Below are 9,332 nucleotides of genomic sequence, written 5' to 3' on the forward strand. Positions count from 1 at the left end.
TGGCGGGGGGCATGGAGAGGAGGCTCGGGTGGCGATTAGGGGGCCGTTCAGAGTGAGCTGGAGGTCACAGGAGTGAGAAGGGATTGTTGAGAGTAGCAGGTTGAAAGGAATTTCAGGAGGGGCTGAGGCACTGCCAAGCCTGGGCTGTCCGCCCCCCGCAGGGGACTGGGCATTGCTCTTGCCAAGGGCTCTGCTCGAAGCCTGGGACCTGAGGGAAGTCTGGGGCCCCAGGCTGGGTTCCAGGCGGAGGAAGGTGATGACAGGTGGGCAGCGTGCGTTCGGCCCATGGAGAACATGCAAGGATGTGCTTCCCCAGCTGTCAGGAGTCTCCTAGCGGTGGCCTCTGAGGGGGCCAAGAGGGCCCCCTGGGAAGTGGGGGGGACCCACAGCAAGGGAAGAGCACCCTGCTAGAGGGAGGATGGGAAGAAGGTCAAAGACAGCTTTGGGAAGCCCAAGATCCTCCAGGGATCATAGGGGAAATGAGCTTGTCATAGGGGAAAATCCCCACCAGTGAGAGGTGAAATAGATCATGGTTCAGCCATGCTATGGGAGACTGTGGCCTTTAAACACTGTGCTATCAGATGATGCTCCTCAAACTGTGTGGGGCACATCCTCTGCTGAGAGCTTATTCAGCTGCAGATTCTGACTCAGCAGGTCTGAGGTGGGGCTTGGATCCTGCATTTCTTACTAGCTACCCTGTGATGCCTGTACATCAGGACCACACCGAGCGGCAAGGGTGTAAGGAATTGTGTATTGACATGGAGAAATATTTAGGTTTATGGTAAAGTGAGAAAATAGTCTCTATGGGATGAACCCCATTTTGTTTTGCTTTTTTTTTTTTTCCCCGGCCTTGCCATGCAGCATGTGGGATCTTAGTTCCCCGACCAGGGATCGAACCCATGTCCCTGGCACTGGAAGCATGGAGTCTTAACCACTGGATTGCCAGGGAAGTCCCCCATTTTGGTTTTTTAAAAAGTGTGTGTCTTACACAAAACATAAATGCATATATACACACAGGGAAAAAAAGATGCAAAAAAATATACCAACTCTTTTTCCCTAGGAGATGGGATTACAAATGATATTTTCTACTTTTTGCTTGTCTCTATTTTCTGAATTTTCATCAATAAACATATACTCCTATTGCAAGAAAAAAAATTCTCTTAAAACCACAGAAGTTACTTATTTTAAAAAGAGAACTCAGGCAGAAGTTCACAGATTTCCCTCAACTGGATTAGTTGCTCATCTAACCTCCTGGAGCATCTATTTACACACTGCATGGGGAGGGGGCTCTCAGCCCCTGAAACTTGGCCTCTGGGCTCACCTTTGTCCTGCGAAAGCTTTGCAAAGACCCCCAATAAATGTGTGATCACCTGTGTGAGCACAGGACAAGGTCATACTGAGGTAAATTTGGTTACGGCAAACTCTAGGAATAAGTCTGAATTGAAGCGTTAAAGAAAAATGTTCTTAGTGGCTGTTATGTTGCTTGTGTCATATGGGCTCGCTGAGCCTGGAGACGTTAATGCTATGAATGGATAACCCCTTCCATTTATACGTCATCTTGTAATTTATTCTTTCATATCGATCACTTCATTTTATCATCTGAGGTAAGTGCTCTCATTGCCTCCCTTCTATAGAAGAAGAAACTAAACCTCAGGGAGTTAAATAAACTTGCCCAAGGCCAACAGCTGGTAAGATGCAGGGTACTGGGGCTTTTAACCCAGAATGTCTGACTCTAGAACCTAATTTCTTGACTACTGTGCTGTACTGCATCTCATAAGATACTGGACTCAGGTTGAGAAACCTACCCCATATCTCTGGCACTCTCTTTTCTCATGTGTGAGTGTGTGTGTGTGTGTGTGTGTGTGTTGGGGGGGTGATGAAGCCTCTGCAGCACAGCTCAGGCTGTGGTGCGGGGGAGTCGCGTGGGCTCCCTTAGAGCGAAGCTGGGCATGTGCAAGGGGTGATGTGATGATGGCAGGGATGGTGATGATCAGTTTATTTGTGTGACTATGAAATCTAGAAGCTGATTACTTGGAATTAACTGTATATCTTTGAGATGATCTTTTTTCTTCTCTGGACTCTGCAAAATAAGAAACACTTTTTAATGTTTTCCCCATCTTTGATAAGATTCAGTATATCAAACCAACTGCATTTGTTGACTAATAATTGCTTTTCTCATTCTTTTATTAAAGTCACTAGTAACTACCACATCTTCTAATCAACATGAAATGTAAATGTCACCACACAGCAGCTGCACTTCTATGCAAAAGAAGGGAATTTGGCATTTTAGTTTGCCTGTGCAGCTTTATAAAAGGTAAATATTTAACTGTTGTTAAGGCTTTTAAAATAGTGAAAAAGACCCATGAACCTCCTGAGAATCTATCCTAAAGAAGTGATTTAAATCACAGAAGAAAAAAATGTATTTACAAGGATGTTCATTACATTATTTATGATATCTTAAAAGCAGAAGCAGACTAAGTATTCATCTGTAAATAAATTAGGACACATTTGCATGTTTTCACATGGCATGTTTTGCAGCCATTAAAAGTTCTGTTCGGTTTTAGAGTGAAGAAAGATTTCCTGTGCTGGGCACCAAACCCAGAAGCCATTAAAAGAAAGCTAACAGATTTGACACCATAAATATTAAAAAGCCTTGTCCTTGAAAGACACCATAAACAAAGTGAAAATATGAGTGATGAAATGAGATAAAATATGCAACAGGAACAATATTAAACTCATGTATTTTAATTTTCCCCATAAATCACTCTCTCTTTCAGCTTCTCTCCTCCAAGGCTGAGCCATGAAGCTCATAGCCCAGAACAAGAGGGGCAGGGACTGCCTGGGGCAGAGAGGCCCTCGAGAAACTGGGTCTCAACGCTGACTTCCTTCACCCCATTAGCAAGACAGGGGTCTCAGATGCCAGCCTTTGCAGAGAAAAGAGAAAGGATGATTTTATCCTGAAGTTTACCCTTTAATAAATCAAGGACCAACCCGGGTGGACTTCATCATAAATGTCTATGCAGGGAGAACTACTACCAAGTAGAAGTGGGGAAAATAGCCAGCCCTTCTCCAGGGAGGATTATGGGTGGAAAAGGAGGGGAGAAGAAGCAGAAGAGGAGGTGAGAGCTGTGCATCCTGACTGTCCCAAAGTTGTAGACATGTAGATGGAAGGAAACATCAAAAGCAGAAGAGAGGTCTCTGATCCCGTTTTCGTTTGGGGTTCTGGGAAGAGAAGCCGCACCACGTACCCGTCCTGAAGCAATTCTTCTCTCTGTTTAAGCAGAGAGAAGGGCAGCATTTAGCTACCCAAAGTCTTCCCTGGCATTCATTGGCATGAAAGGTGTCCAGAATTTCCTGCATATCCTTGGGAAGGTAGAGCTGACCCTATAGGTGAGGACTGAGAGGTCTTCCAGTCCGGGAGCCAAATGGGAGTTGCAGCCAAGCCTCATGGCGCAACAGTAGGACTGAAGTGGAGTCCATTGAAAGGACCACTGGACTCTGAGGAAGCTAAGATAGACTTCGAGTTTATTAGCCAGAGCTGTAAGCAACAAACGTCAGCGAGATGTGTGCATAGTGACCAACAAGAAACATGGCTACAAAAATCAGAGGCAGCAAGTGCCTCTGTGCTCAGGAACTTAGGGCCCCTTCCACACCTTCACCACGAGACCATACAAACCCCACCTCCTATACACCCAAGTGCTATCTCAGAGAATTAGCAGCAAGAGGAGTATTTGAGTTAAAATAGTGGCTAAGGTAATGCAATAAAAAGATCCTAAAATATGGTGCCTTAAAAAAATAGAAGCTGGTTTCTCTGTTGGATGAAAGTCTAGGTGGGCAGTGCAGATCTGATATGGCAGCTTGAGGGGGTCTGGACGGAAGTGCCTATCTTGTTGCCCTCCTGTTCTCAACATGTGATTTCTAGCTCACTGTCTGAGACATCTGTTCTAGCTCCTGGTATCCTGTATGCATTCCAGCAAGTGGGAAGAGGAAAAACAATGCATTGAAGGCACACCCCTCCCCATTCCCTTTAGGGGCATGACCTGGGAGTCCTGCACATCACATCTGCTCACATGCTGTTGTCCAGGATTAGGTCACTTTGCTGCACCCAGTTGCAAGGAAGGTTGTGAAAGTCTTCATCTGAGCAGCCACCCAAATATTCATATATGTCACCCACAGAATGTACTTGCCCTCCTCCACCTCAAAATTCAGGATCTCTGGGTGCTGCAGGGTTCTCTCCTGCAGGTGCAGGTGTGACTCTTTATTGTTGGTGACCTGTAAACAAAGAGAAAAGTTACCTATCTCCCTCCAATCACACACATACCCAACATGCACCTATGGAGAAAGAACAGAATACCTAATTAAAACTTCCACTCAGAAAAGGGAAGGATGGAAAACACACAGCAGTCTCTATTTCAGAGCAATTATCAAATCCTACCACACCGGAATGATAAACACTCCCTTCCCTGGCAGTGGAGTTAGTGCCTTAGTTTCTCCATCTGGTAGCCACTTGTCCATTGACCCCCCCAGAAGGGATAGGCTAGTTTTCAGGAAGGTTATTTCTTATCTGTTATCCTCCGTGGCCTCATCCCAAGTGGGCACTGGAGAGTATGCCCTTTTGGGGGGCTTGTAGATTTCACAGCCTGTTTCCTCTGGTGACTTTTGGGGGCCTAGGAGTTACTTTAGGAGTCAAAACGATCACCTGCTCTTTCAGGCCACACTTGTGGATTTTTTGGCAATAAAATTCCCTCCAAGGGGCTTCCCTGGTGGCGCAGTGCTTGAGAGTCCGCCTGCCGATGCAGGGGGCGCGGGTTCGTGCCCCGTTTCGGGAGGATCCCGCGTGCCGCGGAGCGGCTGGGCCCGTGAGCCATGGCCGCTGAGCCTGCGCGTCCGGAGCCTGTGCTCCGCAAATGGGAGAGGCCACAACAGTGAGAGGCCCGCATAACGCAAGAAAAAAAAAAAAAAAAAAAAAAAAATTCCCTCCAAGAGTTAATAGGCTTCTAGTCCATTTGTTTCCTGTCAGTGCCATGTGCAAGTCACCAGTCAAAGTCCTTCTTTAGGCATGGTTTTTACACAGGAAAATTCTGTCCTTTAATTTACTGGCTTCTGACTCTGCCCCTTTTGTTCTGAAAGGCAGTTAAATTACTAGTGGATCTTATGGACTCTCAGGCTTGGTCTGTTTTGGCTTAGTCCTTAGTCCTAAGGAATTGTTTTTACTCTAGGGCATGGTCCTCACTCCTAACCATGGATTGGTTAGAACTCCCCCATCTTTCAACACCGTGCAACCTCTGATACTCCCATTCAGCTTGCAGCCCCGTAGCAGCCACGTTCTTCTAAGCCTCATGGTGTCCTACCTGCACATGCTCAGCCAAGCCCTCAGCCAAGGGCCGCTGGAGAACCCCTATGTAAACGTTCTAGCACCCTTCTCCCAATGCAGCTCCCTCATCTTTGTTACCTTGCCCTGAAAATTTTAGCCAATTCAGCATCCCTGAATTTCAACCCTCTTCAGCTCAGCAAGATTGCTTAGCTCTGTATAAACTCTGTCTCCCTGCATTGGGCGCAGGAGGTACCCACAGGAAGAAAGCCAGGGCCAATGTGGGATTCACTGCATGTGTTTTCTTTCTGTCAAGGATTGCAGTCTAGTACTGCCTGTTGTCCAGTGCCTGAAAACAGCTGCCTCATACATTTTGTCTAGTTTTATAGTTGTTTATGGTGGTGGTGGTGGGAATCTGATATCAGTTACTCCATCAGGGATATCATCAAAATCACTTCCTTCTTTAGGGAGAGAATTTTATTTGGATACCCAGCTGTCCAGGGAACTGGCCAAGGGAGTATGAGCAGAAGCAAGTGAGTTGTGCCTCTAGTTCTCTTCGCTTTCTTTTCCTGCTGCCTGGAATGTGAAAGCTGTAATTACTAGCTGTTCTCCCCACCCCACCCCCCCAGATCTACTTGCCATAACTAACATAGTTAAAAGCAGAGATCTCAGAAAGAAAAGAGGAGAGAATGCGGCAGAAAAAAAAAAGTACATGAAGAAATAATGGCCACATTTTCCCCAAATTTCATGAAAACATCAACCTACAGATCCTTGAAGTTCAGTGAGCCTCCAAGCAGGATAAATAAAAAGAAAACCATACCCAGGTCCATCATAGTCAAACTGTTGAAAACCAAGTATAAATAGAAAATCTTAAAAGTAGCCAGATAAAAGACACATTATACACAGGAGAGCAATGAAATGAATGATGGCTGACTTCTCATGAAAAACAATGGAGGCCAGAAGATAGTGGAATAACATCTTCAGATGGCTGAAAGAAAAACCTGACAATCCAGTTTTCTATTCTGTGAATATACCCCTCAAAAATGAGGATAAATTACAGCCATTTAAAAGTAAATGATAAAACAAATGACAGCTGAGAGAACTCATTGCCTGCAAAACTGCAGTACAAGGAAAGTTCAACTAGGGACTTCCCTGGTGGTCCAGTGGTTAAGACTCCATGCTTCCACTGCAGGGGGCACAGGTTCAATCCCTGGTGGGGGAACTAAAAGCCCACATGCTGTGCAGCATGGCCCCCCCCAAAAAACGTTCAACTAGATAGAAACTCATTTATAGAACATCACATCCAACAACTGCATGTCCTTTTCAAGTGCACACAGAGTGTTCAACAGGACAGACCAGTTGCTGGAGCATAATGTAAGTCTCAATACATTTTGAAAGACTGAAATCTTATGAGTATGTTCTCTAACTATAACATAAGTAAGTTAGAAATCAGTAACAATATGATAGCTAGAAAATCCTCAAATGGGGACTTCCCTGGTGGTCCAGTGGTTAAGACTTCACCTTCCAATGCAGGGGGTGCAGGTTTGATCCCTGGTCGGGGAGCTACAATCCCACATTCCTTGTGGCCAAAAAACCAAAACATAAAACAGAAGCAATATTGTAATAAATTCAATAAAGACTTTAAAAATGGTCGACATCAAAAAAATCTTTAAAAAAAAAAATAAAAAGAAAATTAAAAAAAAGAAAACCCCCAAGTATTTGGAAATTAAACAAGGTAATTCTTAATAAATGAGGGGAAAAAAGAAAACACAAAAGGAATTAGAAAATAAATTAGAAAATAAGGCTGAATGATAAAGGCTGAAATTATAAAACAGCAAAATCAGTGAGATGCATCTAAGCAGCATTTAGCGGGAAGTCTACAGGTTTAAATGTTTACATCAGAAAAGCAACAAGGGTTTAAAATCAATGATTTAAGTTTCGAGCTTAAGAAATAAGAATTATATGGGTAAATCAAAGTCAAAGTAAGTAGAAGGAAGGAAATAATAAAGACAAGGGTGAAGATCAATAAAACAGACAATAGTCAAACCATAAAGAAAATGAACAGAGCCGAAAGTTAGTTCTGTGAAAAGTTTAATAAAAACAGTAAACCTTTTATAAGATTCATCAAGAAAATTAAAAAAGAGAGAGAACACAAATTACCAATATCAGGAACAAAGGATAGAGGTCAATAAGGATTCTTAGACTTTGAAAAAATTAAAACGGTCTACTATGGAACAATCTATGCCAATAAATTCACCAAATTAAATGAAATGAACATTCCTGGGAAAACAAAACTTACCTAAATGGACTCAAGAAGAAAGAGAAAATTTAAATATCCCTATGCCCGACTACTACAAGCAACTCTATGCCAATAAAATGGACAACCTGGAAGAAATGGACAAATTCTTAGAAAGGTATAACCTTCCAAGACTGAACCAGGAAGAAATAGAAAATATGAACAGACCAATCACAAGTAATGAAATTGAAACTGTGATTAAAAATCTTCCAACAAATAAAACTCCAGGACCAGATGTCTTCACAGGTGAATTCTATCAAACATTTAGAGAAGAGCTAACACCCATCCTTCTCAAACTCTGCCATAAAATGGCAGAGGAAGGAACACTCCCAAACTCATTCTATGAGGCCACCATCACCCTGATACCAAAACCAAAGATACTACAAAAAAAGAAAATTACAGACCAATATCATTGATGAATATAGATGCAAAAATCCTCAACAAAATACTAGCAAACAGAATCCAACAACACATTAAACGGATCATACACCATGATCAAGGGGGATTTATCCCAGGGATACAAGCCTTCTTCAATGTATGCAAACCAATCAATGTGATCCACCATATTAACAAATTGAAGAAGAAAAACCACATGATCATCTCAATAGATGCAGAAAAAACTTTTGACAAAATTGAACACCAATTTATGATAAAAACTCTCCAGAAAGTGGGCATATAGGGAACCCATCTCAACATAATAAAGGCCATATAAGACAAACTCACAGCAAACATCATTCTCAATGGTGAAAAACTGAAAGCATTTCCTCTAAGATCAGGTACAAGACAAGGATGGCCACTCTCACCACTATTATTCAACATAGTTTTGGAAGTCCTAGCCACAGCAATCAGAGAAGAAAAAGAAATAAAAGGAATACAAATTGAAAAAGAAATAAAACTGTCACTGTTTGCAGATGACATGATACTATACATAGGGAATCCTAAAGATGCCACCAGAAAACTACTAGAGCTAATCACTGAATTTGGTAAAGTTGCAGGATTCAAAATTAATGCACAGAAATCTCTTGCAGTCCTATACACTAACAACAAAAGATCAGAAAGAAAAATTAAGGAAACAATCCCATTCACCATTGCAACAAACAGAATAAAATACCTAGGAATAAACCTACCTAAGGAGGTAAAGGACTGTACTCAGAAAACTGTAAGACACTGATGAAATAAATCAAAGATGACACCAACAGATGGAGAGATATACCATGTTCTTGGATTGGAAGAATAAATATTGTGAAAATGACTCTACTACCCAAAGCAATCTACAGATTCAATGCAATCCCTATCAAATTACCAATGGCAGTTTTTACAGAACTAGAACAAAAAAATCTTAAAATTTGCATGGAGACACAAAACACCCCGAATAGCCAAAGCAGTCTTGAGGGAAAGAAAACGGAGCTGGAGGAATCAGAGTCCTTGACTTCAGACTATACTACAAAGCTACAGTAATCAAGACAATATGGTACTGGCACAAAAACAGAAATATAGATCAATCGAACAGGATAGAAAGCCCAGAGATAGAGCCACACACCTATGGTCAATTAATCTATGACAAAGGAGGCAAGGATATAAAATGGAGAAAAGACAGTCTCTTCAGTAAGTGGTGCTGGGAAAACTGGACAGCTACATGTAAAAGAATGAAATTAGATCACTCCCTAACACCATACACAAAAATACACTCAAAATGGATTAGAGACCTAAATGAAGGACCAGACA

The sequence above is a fragment of the Lipotes vexillifer genome, unplaced genomic scaffold (assembly GCF_000442215.2).
Source record: "Lipotes vexillifer unplaced genomic scaffold, Lipotes_vexillifer_v1.1 scaffold263, whole genome shotgun sequence".
Lineage (NCBI taxonomy): Eukaryota > Metazoa > Chordata > Mammalia > Artiodactyla > Lipotidae > Lipotes > Lipotes vexillifer.